Below are 18,807 nucleotides of genomic sequence, written 5' to 3' on the forward strand. Positions count from 1 at the left end.
ATTAGTTTAATAAATGTCTTAACCACTCACCTAAAGTCTCGTTAATTTGTTCTCAGAAGAAATGAATTGAGAAAAATTGTAAAACAAACAAGGCCTAAATTATCTAATTCCCACCAAAGGGTGTTTTTCTACTTTTTCATATTTATTTTTTTCATTTTTTCAAAAAAGAATGAACTACATTTGCTCATCTTATAAAAATATCATTTCTCTTTATCAAATATGTTAAGCCAATTATCATGATCCAGCGCAATTTTATGAGATTAAAAACGGAAACAAGGTGGTTGCACTTGAGAAAGCACGCGGATAACAGAACGAAAATACACAGTCCGAAAAACCTAGCATCATCAACGCTACCCAATGCATCAGAAAATCAACAATTTGCCGCTGAAGTCGGTTCACGTGGCAACTTCACCTTTACCTTCGCCGTTGTAACACTTCAAATTGCTGCATAAGATCTTGTTTGAATTCAAAATACAACTCAACTCATCTCATCATTATAATTATTTCAAAATTACACACAAAATATAATAAACAATTTAATTTTTTCAAATTTAAAAACAACTTTTTCAAATTTACACACAAAATATAATAAACAATTTAACTTTTATTCTACTATTCACAAACCATTTCAACTCATATATGAATCCAAACTACTACTAAAGCTTCGTTTGATTCATCAACTCATCATTACAACTTTTTCAAATTCAAACACAAAATATAATAAACAATTCAACTTTTTAAAATCTCAAAATAATAATATTATTAAAAAATAATATTCTAATAATATTTTATTATCTCAACTCAGTTCAACATCCACACACAACCTAAGTCTCCCCTAAATTACAAAATGTAATGCTCAACACACAGAATATGAACACAAACTGCACACAATGCAGCTGATTCATCTTTCCAGGTTGTTACCAAAATCAAATTATTCAAGTAACGGGGTCGATATAAAAGTAGTTGAGTAACACAGATTCCTTCGCAGCCTATGGATTAAATCATCTACAAACTATGAATTCTCACAGGAGACACAACACAGTATAGGATTTATCTTCTCGACCTAAAGGAGAATTTTTTTCAGACAAAACGATAATCCCATTCAAATTAACCATCTCGGCAATGAGGGAGAGAGAGAGAGAGAGAGAGAGAGAGAGAGAGAGAGAGAGAGTGCACATGTAGTGAATACTATCTACAATTCAGTTAATCACACCTCTCTTTAATATAACAATCGAAACTTAAGCAACAAAAAACAACAAAAAACCACTGAATTTGTCAACATGCTTGTCTGATGTTTTTGTAAACTTATGGTGTCCAAACTGCTACTAATACTAATAGTGTATGATAACAAAAAGAGAATTTTCAGGAAAAAATAATTGTAAATTATTTATTACAATAACATTGGATCTCAGAATGTTATGGTTATCTTCAATTCCATCTAGGAAATTACAGATAGATAACGCAGTTTCTTACAAACATCATTGATCCATAGGAGAAACTTGGTAAAAGATCAATTTAACAACTTCTTGAAAAGGACAAGAATACAAAAAGTGGTAAACCTCTTAGAAGGATCTATCATCACTCTCGCCTAAACATATTTCAAAAACCAAGCCATTCATACAATTTACAGGCAGCAATTTTATACAATCCATATAACATTAACCAAGACCAACTAAGATTTAAAGTTTTTTTTAGCAAAGAAGCTAGCACCCAATTTTAATGATGATCCCTCAAGTTAGGCAAGGATGCTAAAAAGATTTAAAGAAATTGCGAGATATCTTTTAGGGCAATATATGAGGGAACAAAAGACAGCCAATACTAATAGGCTACATGTGTATTCACATTGAAGTTGGACATCAAGATGAAGACTAGAAGATAGAGGTGAGAACTCAAATTTAAGAGCAACCTAGGATTTTGTTTTTATAAGTAAACCTGGTCAGTGATTACATTTAGGCAGGTCAAATTCAACAACGAGATGGTTAACCAGTGTAGGATAAGTAAACTTCCCAAACCCTAATTCAACTCAATAGAAATAATATAAAAAACCAAACAACATATCACATAAGGCAATACTATAGATAACTTATTCAGCACTCGATGAACCTTTGGTTCTCTCTTCCATGAGTATTTCTTCAAGTTTTATGAGAATAAATAGTCCAGAAACTACATTCAATGCTTTCATCCTGTTCGCAGTCGACCAGTTTAGCAAACGGAAGGAATGAAAGAGAAATCCAAAGGTCCATGGAATGCTGAAGAGGATATAATTTGGACAAATCTTGATAAAGCCTTATGTAAAACCCACAGTTTAAAAGCACAAAAACTCTGGTTGAATGCACAGATGAAGTACCTCAAAACAAAAGAAACCTTTTTGTGTGCACAAAAATGAGCACGTCATTGTTGTGATAAACATTTTTCAAACCCAAGAACAAATCTGATAATAATTACCCCTCTACCACCTGAGCCAAAAACCCCCGAGCAACTACATCATTTTCACTATAAAGGGAAATCCTGAAATCATTGTGAGGGCATTACAGGCAGCAGAAACATATCACTCAGTTGTAAGCTGCAAAGCGGATCCCAACAATTGCTTTAGCACATTTTGATCAAGCAACCGGCAAATTAACACTTGCACAGAAGCTTCAGTAACAGTGCAACACAAGGTAGATTGAACCAAACCAATACATTTGTTTCATTCTTTTTCCACCAAATAGATCGGGAATGTTTTCTATTTCAGTGAAAAGACAGAAAGATGCAAGCTTTTCAAAGAGTTTTCTCCGCAAACAAATTCTAAACGAAGTAGTTACCAATTGATCAGTAACATTCTAAACGAAGTAGTTACCAATTGATCAGTAACATTCTAGACCAAAAAGAGATCAAAAATAATATGTTTAACTATGAGGGGAACAAAAGGATATGCTTAATTTACAAATCCCATAAAATCTGAAATATGAAATAAGAAAGAAAACACAGGATCACAAAAAGAAAAATATGAACTTTTTTCTCGTTAAGAGTATATAAAAGAAGAGCAACTCAGAGAACTTTCCCCATAAGTTTCTTCACTAGTAATCAAAGTGCAAGGATAACAATGGATTATACTCATCATTGATGCTCAAAAACTTTGAAAAAACCAAAGAAAACCATCACAGATGCAATCTAGTAAAAACAACTCTCCAACAACTAAAATAACTATTCATACGAGCAAACAAAAACCTTGAAACGCGAAAGACGAAGCTCGCACAATGTACCTCAAGTTTTTCTTTCTTCAAACCTAGGACATCTTATAATGTTAAAGGAGGTTTAAAATAAAAAGCACAGATCAAGCTACCAAGGGATGCTTTCTGAGCTTCGGATTGAAAAAGGATCTCCAGAGGAGATATTGTGAAGCCGAGCAAGAACTATGTCAAACCCGGATTTTCTCAAAATTTAATAGGCGCTTTGATTTGAGGTAACCCTAGGGTTTGTTTGGAAACTTTACCAAATGGAACCTAGTCTTCGGCCAAGGTTATCCAACGCCAGTATCAGTATATGAGTGTATTTAGCAGGTTTTTTTTTTTTGTTTTTTTTTTTTTTTTTTTTTACAGGACTATAAATGAATCAATCGATACTTGTTCAGTTAAACTCGAATCGTTAACTCGACTCAATTAAAACTTATTCATATATTAATAAAAAAAAATATTTATAACTATGAATTGTGCAACCGCATAAAAAATATGGGATTACACGTGAAAATTTGAATAATATATGAGACCCACATGAAAAATTTTAATTTTTTAATAGTAAATCCTATTCTTTTTCAAAGTGATTACACGACAGTTACATACTTCACGGTTGTATGTAGAATTACTCATTAATAAATGTGTGTGTATATATTTTTTGATTAATAATATAAGCATAGCACCTTTTATAGTTAAATATATAGTATGTAACCTAATTACTTATGTGGAAGGTCTCAATTATACTATTAATCATTCTTATAGAGAGACAAATGCAGTGGCGGATGGCTTGGCTCGTAGCGGAGCAAAGAGTGGGAATGATTTGTGGTTTTCCCTTTCGGAACTCCCTTTGTTATAAAAGGTATAATAAGACTAGGAAAAGAGGGTTTTCCTTATATTAGAATTGCTCGCTAATAAGTTTATTTTGCATGGAAGTTAGGTTTTTTCTATGGTTTATTGTATAGTAGGTTCTTTTTTAATTCCTGGTTTTTGGTTTTTTTAATAAATGTTTTACCCCTAGATGTCGAGTTGTTATCACGGTATTCCTCTGTCATAAGTGAGTACTTATTAATAAAATTGGGATATCGTCCTCTGCTTAAAAAAAAAAACTAATTACTTATACTTATATATTAAATATATTTTATAACTATTTTATAATTTATACAATAGTAGTCAATAAGATTTAATAATTTCATATGTTAGTACGTGAATACCATATATGAAATATTGATGTATACTATCATATTATCTTATATATATATATATATATATATGTATTGGTAATTTATGTGAGCATATAATATATGATTATTATGGATAAATCTCGACTAGTTATATATTAATTATTTATAAATTTAAAATTTTTTTAATTCAATAAAGAGTCTACTTGTTATTAATTCTATTAAATTTAGATTTTTTTTATTATATTTCTTAATTATTAAAAATAAACAAATTTGACTCGATTCAACTCAACTCAAATTAGTTGAAAACTTAGCTCACCGAACTCAATTCGAATAAAGATTAGATAAAAATCTTGAAAGTTTGAAATTTGAATGGAGCCTAACAAACTCAACCTGAGCTCGACAATCTAAAAATTGGATAAGCTCGATTAAAGCCCTACCATCTAATAAGTGTATGTGATATTTGTCCATTTTTATCCTAAGCGATTTTTAGCTGTCACTAGATAAAAGCACTTAGGGCCTATATTATAGGATTAATCAAGTTTGTGGCTAATATTATATCGGATTTATGGTCCAATGATATCAAGTCCAGGACAAAACGGAGTACAAAATAGTTCGTGTGACCAGAGTTATGCTGAACAATTTAAACATAATATGTTTATATTTATATTTAAATGATAAATTTTCAATTTTTTTATAATTATTTGACAACTTTATTTCAAATAGAAGATAGTAAAATAAAATCGATTAGATGTTTAAAATCACCTACTCCCATCAATTTAAACCGATAGGAAATTATGAATTTAGGTATCGTTTGGATTTGAAGATGAGTTGAGATGAATTGAGATGAATTGTGAATAATAGTGAAATGAGTTGTGAATAGTAGTAAGATTTGTAAGTTAAAGTTGATGAATAATAATGAATAGTAGTGAGATGAGTTGAGATGAGTTGAAATGAATTGAGATGACTTGCGAATACAAACTGGGCCTAATCATAAATTTAACTTTCTGTTAAATTTCATGAATTTAAATCAGCTAATGCTCATGTAGAAAGAGCTTATAGTTTTCTCACTTTCTGTTACTTTTCTTGCTGGTCTTCTCTACTCTTTAGCTGCTGTTTAAAGCTGATGCTGGTTTTCTGAGATTTGGAGTATTCTTAAATTATGACTGTCATGACTAAATAAATGTCATGATATGATTAGTTCTTATCTTGATTGTCATATTGTAACCTCCATTTTATTCCAATAATCATTTGAATCATACATGATCAGTTTATGAAGAGATTCCATAGGCTGAATAATTGAAATTTCCCATGATAAAATTGGCAGCATATATATAGTGGAATAAGTCAAGAGAAAAAAACAAAAGGGTTGTGCAGCCTCTGACCAATACACTGAACACACACCACTTAAGTGGGAAATAACTCACAATGTGTATAGGTATATAACTTATCAATCTTACCCACTGAAGAGCTTTAGAACAATAGTGATGACATACAGAATCATGAGGGGTAGTCTCAAGAACTGGCATGCGTGTATGAGCCCTACGACCTGCCATTTAAGCGATTTTCTCCCACCTCCTGAAATTTCTGCCAAGGTCCATCCTCTTCGAGCAAGGAACCTATCCTCGTTCAGTATTGCCAATGCGTTTGCAAAAAGCAGAAAGGCTTCAAAGTCCAGAAACCCATTTTCTGCATGATGAAGGATTCGACATTTTAGCTTCAGGATTAATTAAAAAAAAAAACTTCCATTTCAACATCCAAGTGGAGGAACGCAGCATAGCAAAGAAATAAAATGCCCTTGAACTGGCCCCACATATTATCAGGCCCAGGCCATTTGACTCAAAAACTGGTTAAATATGGGGTTTCTTAATCCCTGATGGAGCTAGGTAAGTCTTATACTAATATCTCGCCAAGCAAATGCTGGAAAAAAGATAAGCTGCATAGACATGTTAATTGAGCCACTGGAGAATGCAAGTTCACCAATGGTGTTTGGCTGGCCACCTGGCAATAGAAGCAGGATGCGTTTTGCAAACTCTACAACTTGCTCTTTCAATGTCGTTTCTCTATATCTTTGCGTTCTCTATAGGTAGGATTACACACCTGTGTTCTGATTGGTAATCTTTTGGAGCACCATCTCAATTAGCCAATCACAGGCGCTGCGATTAGCCTGCTAGATACCAAGCAAGATTAATCCTGTGAAGGCATGAACAGTAACCTCTCCAAATAGAAGGCATTAACTACAGGGTAACTCACGATCTTTGAAAAATATTGAGAAAAATGCTATGAAATAAACCTTACGTTAATGCATCCCAAAGCAATAACTTTTCTTTCTCACCATCTGTGAGTACCAAACAGTACCAAATATTAGGCTAACTCGTTCAACTCACTACATACACATTTGTTCTGAAAACATAGGATAAAGTTCCATCATACAGAGTGCGCAATTCAAAATGGCATACTAATTTCAAACCAGGCCAAATCTGTCAATTTATATATATAATTTCAAAATGGCATACAGAGTGCGCAATTCAAAATGGCATACTAATTTCAAACCAGGCCAAATCTGACAAAGCAAAGATCGCCACTTACAAGCTATTAATGTCAAGCCCATATATTTGTTCTTGAAGCACAGACATTATCATTTTCCACGCAACTTGTGGTTTGTGGACTTCGATTTCAGAAGGTGCACACCGTCCATACTAGGGACTGGTGGAGGTGCCATCAGGCGTATAGGCCATCAGTCACAGCGGCATTACAAGATTTACAATGATAATCTGGCCAGCGCAACTGCTCTCGAGAGTCTGATTATTATGATGGAAGCATTATGGCAAAATATGTCGAGGCCACCATGTTTGATGCAACTTCATAACCACCAAGTGATATCCACTAAAATATCTAAAAGACTAAAACCATTTCACATCCCTTTATAGGATGTGGCTTAATAGAAATCCATGAGTACTGGAATGCTTGCTTGCTTGTATTGCATTAGTGTAGTGCCTTTATACACGGTTTGTACAACATTCTAGAGTATCAAAAAAGAATAAAAAGTAGTTACAACTTGAGACAAAAATATACTACGGTTCTACTGCAGTGACACTTTATTTCTCTACTGTGATGGTTGTTATGGCATCAGTGGAGTCTATGTTAATACGCCCCCTCGAGTCCAGGGGTGTATCAACAACTTTGAGACTCGATCTAAGGTTGAAGAATCTGTCCGCAACTAATGGCTTGGTGAAAATATCAGCTATCTGATCTTTAGAGCTAACAAAGGAGATATTCAAGGACTTGGCAGCAACTCGGGCTCTGACGAAGTGAAAATCAATCTCCATATGTTTCGTTCTTGAATGTAAAACTGGGTTGGCAGCCAAATAAGTGGCTCCAATGTTATCACACCATAATGTTGGAGCATGACTAAGAGGCACCCCAAGTTCGGAGAGAAGTGTTTGAATCCAGATGATCTCGGCTGCTGTAAAGGCTATAGATTTGTACTCTGCTTCAGTACTAGACCTAGCCACAGTTCGTTGCTTTTTGGAACTCCAAGAAATCAAGTTTTTACCCAAGTAAATACAATACCCTCCTGTAGATCTTCTGTCATCTGGGCATCCAGCCCAATCCGCATCGGAATAAGCATGCAATTGAAAGGAGGATTGAGAAGAAAAGAAAAGACCATGATTGATTGTAGCTTTCAGATAACGCAGTATGCGTTTCACAGCAACCCAGTGAGGTAATTTAGGTGTGTGCATAAACTGGCACACTTTATTTACCACATAAGAGATGTCGAGTCTTGAGAGAGACAAATATTGTAAACCTCCAACACTGCTTCTATACATGGTAACATCATCAAAGCTCGGAGAATCAAGTTGAGAGAGTTTTAAAGATGCAGCCATGGGTGAGGAGACAGATTTGGCATGTAGCATATGACTTCGGGTAAGAAGTTCTCTAATGTATTTTCTTTGGGTCAGCAGCAAACCATTACTCAGTTGAGTAATTTCCAACCCAAGAAAATAAGAGAGAGATCCAAGGTCTTTTACAGGAAAGGCCAAGCTTAAATCTCTAATAAAAGTGTCAATTGCCGCAGGTTTAGGCAGTGATAATGAAATCATCAACATATACCAACAAGTAGATGCGCAGATCACCATGATTAAATATAAATAAGGAAGCATCAGATTGAGAGGCAACAAATCCATAATCTAACAACCATGAGCTCAATTGGGCAAACCTTGAGGAAACTGAGGTTAGTTGCGCAGCTTACAGATGTAATCAGGAAACTGAGGATTGATAAATCCTTGAGGTTGATGCATATATACCTCATCTGTGAGTGTGCCATGAAGGAACGCATTCTGAATGTCAAGTTGTCTGAGTGGCCATCCCCGAGCAACTGCGAGTGACAAAATCAGTCTGATGGTAGGCGCTTTGACCACGGGACTAAAGGTCTCATGAAAATCGAGACCGTGTTGCTGGTGGTAGCCTTTGGCTACAAGCCTCGCTTTTCTCCATTCGATAGAACCATCGGCATGAAGCTTTGTTTTGTAAACCCACCTGCAACCAAGGACATTAATGGAGGGGTTAGGAAGAACTAATGACCAGGTCTCATTTTGGATTAACGCTTGGTATTCCTGAGACATAGCAGCACGCCATGCCGAGTATTTAGAAGCCTCGATAAAGCTGGTAGGAGATTTGGGTGGAGGGACTGTAGTAGTGAAGCACGTCCGAGAAGGAAACGGGATTGTGCCATCCATTCGAACACGGGGTCTGGATGAATTGGTCTGTGCACGGGTGATTATGGGAGAGCAGGGTGGAACCAGAGTAGGAGTGGGATTCGCAATAGGTGCTGAGGAGTTAGGGATTTGATCACGCGAAGAGAAGATTGGGGAAGGAGACGCAGACGTAGGCTGTTGAGAAGAGATATTGGGCAATGGTGTTGGGCCTCAGCCGAGGAGGGAAGGAAGTGGGTTAAGAAGTGGCAACGGAACATGAGTTGGGTTCGGATTTGTGACAACTGGACCAGATGGAGAAGCAGAGTAAGGGAAGTTGGTCTCATGAAATTGTACATCATGGGAGTAGTACACACGATGAGTTTTTAAATCATGCACTTGTATCCTTTGTGTGTGGAACTATAGCCTAAAAAGAGACACTGGGAGGATCGATAATTTAGCTTGTGTTGGTTATAAGGCCGCAGATTTGGGAAGCATCGACTGCCAAAAACCTTAAGAAAATTATAATCCGGATCACGATGATAAATTTGATAAAATGGGAATTTATTTTTGAGAGTTGACGTAGGCAAACAGTTTATGAGATAGACAGCTGTGTCAAACGCATCAGCCCAAAAAGTGAATGGGAGAGATGCTTGTGCCAAGAGTGCAAGCCCAGTGTCTACTATGTGTCGGTGTTTCCTCTCAACAAGCCCATTTTGTTGATGGGTATGTGGACAAGAAAACCGATGATGAATTCCAACTTTTTGACAAAGAGGCGTAAGAGGTTTGAATTCACCACCCCCATCGGTTTGAAGGGTGATGAGTTTAGTGTTAAAGAGACGTTCAACATAGGGAAGAAAAATTGAAAAAATATGCAAAACATCAGATTTTGCTTTTAAAGGATAAAACCAAGTGTACCGAGTAAATTGGTCTACAAACGAAAGATAGTATTTAAACCCTTCTCTAGAAACCGAGTGGGCGGGGCCCCATACATCAACACAAACTAACTGAAGAGGCTTAGATGAATGGGCCTTTGTTGAACTAAACGGAAGTTGATGGGCTTTAGCAAGTGGGCACTCGGTGCACTGAAATGTAGACTCATGTGGAGAAATTTTCAAACAGGTAGAATGCAAGAGACGAGACAACGTAGAAGGTTGAGGATGGCCTAGCCTGCGGTGCCATTGAAACAAGGAGGTTTTCTCGCCTAGATGAGCTGATGGAGACGGAAGAGAAGAAGGGGAAGAGGGCTTCACGGAAGGAAAAACATAGAGCCCATCATGGAGTGGTCCAGTGAGGAGGATCTGCCGTGTCGCAATGTCCTTCACACAAAAAAAAAGAGGCATGAAATTCAAAGTAACAAGAATTATCACTACAGAATTTGGAGACAGAGATAAGATTCTTGGTGATATTAGGAACATGAAGCAAATTTTTGAGTAAGAATGAGGAAGACGTAGAAGATAAGGAAGAGGCACCCGTGTTCTGTATTGGAAGACCCGATCTGTCTCCAACACGAACTTGATCACTACTGTAGTATGGATCTGAAGAGAGGTTCAGGTTGTTGAACTCATGTGTGATATGATGCGTTGCTGCTGAATCGGGGTACCAGGTGGAATCCGTGAAGTTGCTTGGTGTGGTGAAGTTTGCAGAGAAAGACGTGGGAGCTGCGAATTGATAGCTATGGTCAAAGCGGTGGAAGCATTGTAGCGCCACATGTCCTATTTTCCCACAGACCTGACAGGTTGGGCGTGGAGTGGGTGTTGCAGAATTCGACACTGCTGGTGAGAAGCTGCGACCACCACGGGAAGGATAGCCTGACCTTCCTCGTCCATTGTGACCACGTCCACCACGGTACTGAGTACGACCACGTCCATTTGAGGCACTAAAGTGAGCTGTGGGTTAAGTAGAGGAGACTAAACTCCTAGTATAATGCGTAGCTCGAGCCTCATGTATGAGAAGGAGTTGATATAACTCCTCAGAAGTAAGAGGTTCTGCTCGTGTTGTTACAGAGGTAATAAAGGGTTCATAAGCTTGGGCAAGACCATTAAGTAAGTATGTAACAATTTCTTTTTCGGGTAGGGGATTTCCAGTTGCAGCGAGTGAATCAGCGAGCATACGAACTTTGCCAAAGTATTCAGACATTGGTTGGTCACCCCGAGATAGATTGGTAAGCTGAAAACGGATTTGGAACTCTTTGGCTTGGGAATGAGAAGCAAACATAGAGGCTAAACGATCCCATAGCTCACGGGCAGTAGTGGATGAAAGAATATGGCCAAGAATGGAGTCTGAGAGTGAAGAAAATAAAATACTGAGGACAAGTTGATCCATACGCTTCCAAGAAAGAAATGCTGGATTGGGTTTGGGTATGGTAGTGGAAGAATCAGCAATAGTTTTGGGAGGAGGAGAAAAAGATCCATCAACATATTGAAAAAGATCTTGGCCCCTGAGATAAGCAGAAATTTGAACCTTCCATAGAAGGTAATTCTCTGTGGTGAGTTTGGTAGAGACAATGTTAGAGAAGGAGGATAAGGTGGAGGAAGATGTAGCCATGGATCAGAGACGTTAGTCTACTGGCTCTTGATACCATAATAGAAATCCATGAGTACTGGAATGCTTGCTTGCTTGTATTGCATTAGTGTAGTGCCTTTATACACGGTTTGTACAACATTCTAGAGTATCAGAAAAGAATAAAAAGTAGTTACAACTTGAGACAAAAATATACTACGGTTCTACTGCAGTGACACTTTATTTCTCTACTGTGATGGTTGTTACGGCATCAGTGGAGTCTATGTGACGCCCCGACTCCCACGTACAAAAACAAGGGAATCGAGACGTCAGGATGGTGACAACACGGTCACGCATCCCAACGAAATGTGCTCAAGTGTGTGTGCAACATGCAAAGGTGCACAATAAAAGTCGCAGCGGATAATATAAATAAGTCAACTAAGTACCAGAAATTTAAATACAAATATTCAACACAATTTATCTTTTAAAAAATATACAGTCATCCCAAATATAATACAAAAGGTAAATACATAAATTGATAAAAACACATAACTCACTAAACAGGAGCAATCCCAGATCACTCCTCCAACGGAGCCAAGCTAAGGCTCGTCATCATCATCTGCATCAAAATCTGCGATACCATAAAATGGTACCACAGGTAAGTATAAACCAAACAACTCTCGGGATAAAAATACATTAATGCAACCAACAATATAGCAAAATACATTTAGCCATAAAATATCATTTTTTCCCAGAAAAATGATTATTTCCAACACTCGCCAAAAATCCCATTTTGGCCCAAAATAACCGTAAAACATTTTCTCATAAAATGATTCACACAAACAATCCATTTATCGGACACTGTAGGCGGGAATCGCAGGCGGGACTCTACCACCGTCCCTGCTTACCACCATCCCTACCGCGTGCACCGTAGGCGGGAATCACAGGCGGGACACAACCACCATCCCTGCTTACCACCATCCCTATCGCGTGCACCGTAGGCGGGAATCACAGGCGGGACTCTACCACCATCCCTGCTTACCACCATCCCTACAGTTCCTTTACACACAATAAATACTTAACAGAGCACTGTAGGCGGGAATCACAGGCGGGACACAACCACCATCCCTGCTTACCACCATCCCTACAGTCTCTTTTCCTTTTACTCATGTGAAAATCCAATTTCCAATAAACACATGAACATGTATGCAATCATGCGAAAACCCAGTTTTCTTTACAAACATGATCATGCATGCAATATGCGATGTACGTGAACAAGTCATAACCAACAACCAACAACCACAATTCATAATGCAAACAAACACACAACTCCGTCCACAATCCATCCGACCCCCGAAACTCCTCGGACTCAGTCCGGCAATACAAACCAATTCACAGATAATATGTGTTAGTGCAAAAATATATTTAAATCACGAAAGTTCTTTAAGGAAAATACTTACAGTGCAATATAATAATTTTCAGAGGATCTCGAAGTTGCAAGTGGTGATTTCTGAGCAACACCACAGTGTAAAATACACTGTGGCCGTGGGTCACAGATACCCACTTTTCAACGAGGACAAACGAAGACCCAAAAATGGTAGGGTAGGGCCTAGAGAGGTCGGTGAAGCTAGTGGTGGTGGTGGTTTGCCGTGGGTGGCAGAGAAATGGGCGGTAGAAGACCAAAATGCCCAAATCGGAAATGTAGTTGGTGGAGCTTCACCGGTGACGGATCGGAGGTGGGCATGGGTCCAATGGGTTGCCAAGAGATCGGGGATGAAGTGGTAGGAAGATGGTGGCCAATGGCGGTGCGACGGCGGCGCAACGGCGGAAAGAGTGCCGCGGCTTCGAAGGGCTACTGGTGTTTAACGGCGGCACGGATGGAGGTGAGGTTGGTGGGGTGAGGTCGCCGGCGGCTGGGGAAGCTAGCGGGCTGGGCGGTGAGGGCCACCGCCGGCTCACGGCGGCGCTGGCGTGAAGGTGGCCCGCGGCTTCGTGGGGGGCGTGTGGGCTACCGGCGGCGAGGTAGGGGCTCAGATTTGGGAGGTGAGGTCGCCGGAGGGAGGGGGAGCTGGTCGGCTGGGCGGTGTCGCGCACGGCAGCGCGACGGCGGCGGGCTGGGGGAGAGGAAGAACGGACGGAGAGAGAGGGAGGGAGAGGGAGTTGCGCGGGAAGGAGAAAATAAAGAAGAAAAAGAAAAGAAAGAAAAGAAAAAGGAAGGAAAGAAAAATGGAGGAAAAAGAAATGAGGTCCAATCCTCATAACTTGGGTCACAAAAATGATCCAACGGAGATGATTTTAAAACCACAAGTTAAATAAAATAATTTAAACGTAATGGTAAAGTCAAATTGAAATAATTAAATCCCACAGTAATTAATTTAAATATTAAAAGCAATTTAAATGCATAACAATAAATAAATATTTGGAAAGCACATAAAAATAATTTTCACCAAATTAAAATCATAGAAATAAACTTACTAAAAATCCAACCAATTTTAAAATAGGAGGATAAATTTTTGAACAATCAAAAATAATCCTTCAGTAAAAATACACTGAAATACGGGGTGTTACAGTCTATGTTAATATGGCTAACATTTCAACTCCCTACTGGCTTCTAAGAGCAATACTTTTCAATAGTTCAATAAAAAGCTTACAAACATTAAGATCTCTGAAATAAGAATACACCACAGCAATAAACACGTCTAGTTTGGCCAATATCAAATGACCCCATGTTTTCCTATAACCCTACGTTTTTCTTCCTCGGGAAACCTACTATTAAATCTTCAGATCGATCCTGAACCACTACATCTTATCAGTACCAATAATACCCAGAATGCCGCATAGCTCAAAAAACCCAGATATCCCACTTTTCAATCAAACAAGCCGGTGCTTATCAAAGTAAAAATGATGAATATTCAGCTAAAGAGTAAAAAAAAAAAAAATCATACAAAAACCCATCAAAACATATCCTTCACTGATTGGAAACCTCACCAGTGAAAAGAAAGAACCGGCGAAACAATTGACTGAGAAAACGACGCGTTCCTCCTCAGAAGGAAGACTTGACCCCTTGCGCTGATGTCCACAACAGAAAGTAGAGAGAAGAAAGGAAGACCCAAGTGGAAAAGGATGCAAAGAAAAAAAAGAAAGTCCCCAACTTTCCTTGATTTCCGCAGTTGCACTTTTTCATATCCAACTGTTTGGATATTTTACCTAACTTTCATTTTACCAAACCGGGAACTTCTATCCGTTATCCAACCAAAAGAATCCAAATAACGGCCCTGTAGAATTTTGTGCTGAATAAGATAGCCCCAGAGGGTCAACATGGATAAACCCTCCGAGCTTTCAATAAAATTTGGCGTCTTTTCAGCTACTTCCACCCTCTATTTCGCTTACCTTCAATCGCCAAATCCTTTACACTGTAGAAATTCGAGAATTGATAAAGTTTCGTAGCCTTACGAGTGTACTACGTTACGAAGTATTCTTATATTAAAATATTACTCAAATATAAAATATTTTAAATTTTAAATTATTTTATTTAATAATTACAAATTTTTGAAATTTTCAAACAAAACAATAAAAATAGTACTACTTTTTTAATTTTTAAAATAAAAATTATATTCAAACAAAATTTTAAATCTCGCTTGTTTTCATCTGAAATAAATTAAAATTAAAACCCTTTAATGGCCAAATCCTTTACACTGTAGAAATTCGAGAATTGATAAAGTTTCGTAACCTTACGAGTGTACTACGTTATGAAGTATTCTTATGTTCAAACCGCATTCAAATATAAAATATTTTAAATTTTAAATTTTAAATTTTTAACTATTTTATTTAATTATTATTTAATAATTATAAATTTTTTAAATTCTCAAACAAAACAACAAAAATAATACTACTTTTTTAAATTTTAAAATAAAAATAATATTAAAAAATTACATTCAAACAAAATTTTAATTTTATAATATTTTATTTAAATTTTATTTTTTTTTTAAATTTAATAAAATATATTAACTCAAATCATTACACTATTATTCATTTACATGTTGAAATAATTTTAAATATCCAAACAGCTTTAACACAAGTTTTACCAAAGCTAAAATTCCAACAGGTCTTGATCTTACTGGAATTCGATCCAAGGGCAAGATATGATAGTGCACTCGATTATGTATGTTGAGGGTAAATATTTCAGGCCCAAAGTACCAGGTCCAGTCCACCATAAAACCATAATCAAAAAATAAGAGAGAGAAAAAAGAAAGACAAGACAAGGAAACAAAGTTTAAGAAGAAAAGTTAGACATACAAAAGAAGATAATGAAGTGATATAAAACTGACATTCCTTATCAACTCTCAAGATCTCAATAAAAGGGGTGTTCCTATCCAAAGCAAAGGGGATATGAGAGAGAGAGAGAAGGATTTCTAGGCAACTTCTGCTAGATCACGGAGAGATCTTCAACCTCACCATGAGAAATTTCAAAGATTTTATTTTCTCTAGGCGACCTTCATTATACTATGAGATATGAGAGATCATGAGAGACTGTAAAGTACTCTCATCATAGTGGATTTACCCTCCAAATGATTTGTGGACGTAGGTCCTGTATCGAACCACGTAAATCTAGGTGTCTCATTCTCTATTTATATTATTTTATTATTTTTCTGCTATAGATGTATGTACAGGCACCATATTGACGCCCCAAACCACCACCGTGGGCTTTAGACCGAATCATTGAGGCGCTAACGACTTCATGGGTCAGAGATGACTCTTTCCTCCGTTTCGGGCCTGTTGTGCTATTTTATCCATAATAGTTGGCGCCGTTATAGGATCCGACATATTATCTACATCGAAAATAGGAAAAGAATGATTCCTCGACTTGTGAGATTGTCTCCAAAGAAACAAATAAGATCTTTCAATTTTAATATATTTTTTTTCTCTTTATTTCGTTATTATTGTTTAAAAAAAGAAAAGAAAAGAAAAGAAAAAAAGAGTAAATTGGTAGAGTGCATGGCCTGCATTGTGCATGTTATAGATGCATGCAATGTGAAAGTAAGGGTAGCATGCAGACAAAAGGCCAGACAGAGCCGACATGAGCTTTACCACCAGTTCGTCACCATTGAAAGTCCAGAAGTTGGTAGGAGAGTAACCATCCAACTACCCACAACCTCAGTAAGGCCACCAGCGGCCACAGCTGGACATGCCAACGTTTTTTGTCATCGGCGTGGTGGTCCAAGGCAAAAGACGCTTGGATCACCATCATCCTTCGCCATCGTCACAGAAGCTCGGCACGCCACAACATCCCCATGAAGATTAGCCCGACCTTACTCACCCCCATGGCGTCGCAAGGTAGACCTCAGGCACAACGTCCGAACCACCAATGTTTTCTACGGCCACCGTGGCATCCCCAGACCCCCGGAGAGCTCAAAGTTGTCCCACCGTCACTAGGTTCAGCCGTAAAGCCTTCTTCACACCACCAACCCCTGCAAGCGCACCAATGGTGTCAGAGCCCACTGAGTCGTTGGCTACCATTATAGCGCTCCTCTCTCCATGGCGCATTTAGAAGAACCTCACTAAGGCAGGCAGCCTCACCCACGCAGGATGAACTCTAGCGAGCAATGAACCTGCCACCCAATGGCAACCATGGCAAGTGCTGGCCCAGCCCTTTTGCTATGGCAGGTAATCCAGATGAAACGGTGGGCAGCCACCAACTTTGTGGCGAGTGACGAGCACACAATGGGCAAGTCTTTGCCTGCCCCGACGAAACACATGACAATGTAATCAACACTTAGGGCGTTGTCTTTCTACCATCAACGTGGAAGACATCCTCTATTTTACCCAACTAAAATAGAGCACCATGGAGACTGCCACTAACCAACCATCATTTGAATCGAAACAAGCCGCATTGTTCCTTTCACCACCATAAAAACCTAGTCGATCCTCCTAGGTTGCCACCCATCTCCACCCAAGCTCATAGAAGAGTAACAAGAGACCACTACACATGGTAGTGTAGTGGACGAATGACGGCGTAGAAGCCGAGATCCCATGCAAGGCCATTCTGCTAGCTCACAGGCCAACGGTAGAAGAGAAATAGCCTACAACAAGTCAATAGTGGTCTCCTAGACTAGAACCTGAGCGTGACTCGCCACGAAGGAAATCACTACCTTTGCCTTTGCCTTTACTCAGCACCATCACCGTTGCTCGCCCCAATAAATTGATCGTCACAGTATGTGCTTGACGTAGTAGTTTGCTCGGCACCATCACCTCCCCCATGACAAGTTGCTCGCACCGTAGTTACGTACTCGCCCATGAAAAGTTGTTCACACAATAAGTTGCCTGCTACACACGTCGCATGCCACCCAGACAATGTTGGCGAGCATTAACCCACTAACCCCCCCTGAAGGCACCCACAAGCATGGTCCCCACTATAAGTGCCACAAAGGGTATCAAATCGTATTAAAGGATCGTGTTCGTATCGTGTCAAAATATGTATATTATATTATACGGGTCAACACGAACACGACCCATTAAACTTATCGTGTCAAAATCTCAAACTCTAACACGACTCATTAACACAATGAGTTGACACGACAAGACCCGTTTTGACCTGTTAGTGAATGTTACGAAATAGGTTAACACAATCCGACCCGACCTATTTCAACTCGTTTATGTAAATGGATTGAACATATACAAAATTAACCCGTTTGACCTGATTAAGTTCAGCATAATTTTATATAAATATTAAAATTATAATATCTATAAAAAAATATAAAACTAACTACAAGTCCAAAATTACAATCTAAACAATAAAAATATCGAAATTAAAATCTCAACAATTTTACTTTTATGTATAAAGATATAATTGTAACTTTAACTTTCTTAATGGGTCATAACGAGTTGATCCGTTATCAACCCGTTGAGCAATCGTGTCTTAACGGGTCCACCTGTTTTGACCCGAACATATTAAAACTAAACTCAAACCCGTTATTATCATGTCATGTCCGTGTTGGGTTAACGGGTCGTGTCACATATTGCCACCCCTAAGTGCCGCCAGACTTGACTGATAGTCAAGGCCCATGGGCAAATAGGTCCCACCTCAAAGGCGACCATAAAAGTTCATCAGTCGTTAGCAAAACCCCAAGGAAATTAATCAGAAAGATATGTGAACGTTGAATTTCGCTTGGCAATATAGTTAGATAGTTTGATTTGAGCTACTTGACTCAGGATTGTATG

General features: G+C 38.2%; 1 long non-coding RNA gene, 2 other non-coding genes and 1 pseudogene across 3 annotated transcripts; all 4 read right to left on the minus strand.

Moving 5' to 3' along the window:
- Nucleotides 1–965: 965 nt before the first annotated feature.
- Nucleotides 966–3,496, minus strand: LOC121267332. Its single transcript, XR_005940971.1, has 2 exons — nt 3,246–3,496; nt 966–2,563 (listed from the first exon to the last, which is right to left on the minus strand). It is a non-coding gene; the product is annotated as an uncharacterized LOC121267332 (long non-coding RNA).
- On the minus strand, nt 1,401–1,491 carry LOC121268702. The gene has a single exon (XR_005941217.1). It is a non-coding gene; the product is annotated as a small nucleolar RNA snoR27 (small nucleolar RNA).
- On the minus strand, nt 3,024–3,112 carry LOC121268701. The gene has a single exon (XR_005941216.1). It is a non-coding gene; the product is annotated as a small nucleolar RNA snoR26 (small nucleolar RNA).
- Nucleotides 3,497–5,685: 2,189 nt separating the features above from the next.
- Nucleotides 5,686–6,079, minus strand: LOC121267333 (annotated as a pseudogene).
- Between the last annotated feature and the right edge of the window lie 12,728 nt (nt 6,080–18,807).

The sequence above is a fragment of the Juglans microcarpa x Juglans regia genome, chromosome 5S (assembly GCF_004785595.1).
Source record: "Juglans microcarpa x Juglans regia isolate MS1-56 chromosome 5S, Jm3101_v1.0, whole genome shotgun sequence".
Lineage (NCBI taxonomy): Eukaryota > Viridiplantae > Streptophyta > Magnoliopsida > Fagales > Juglandaceae > Juglans > Juglans microcarpa x Juglans regia.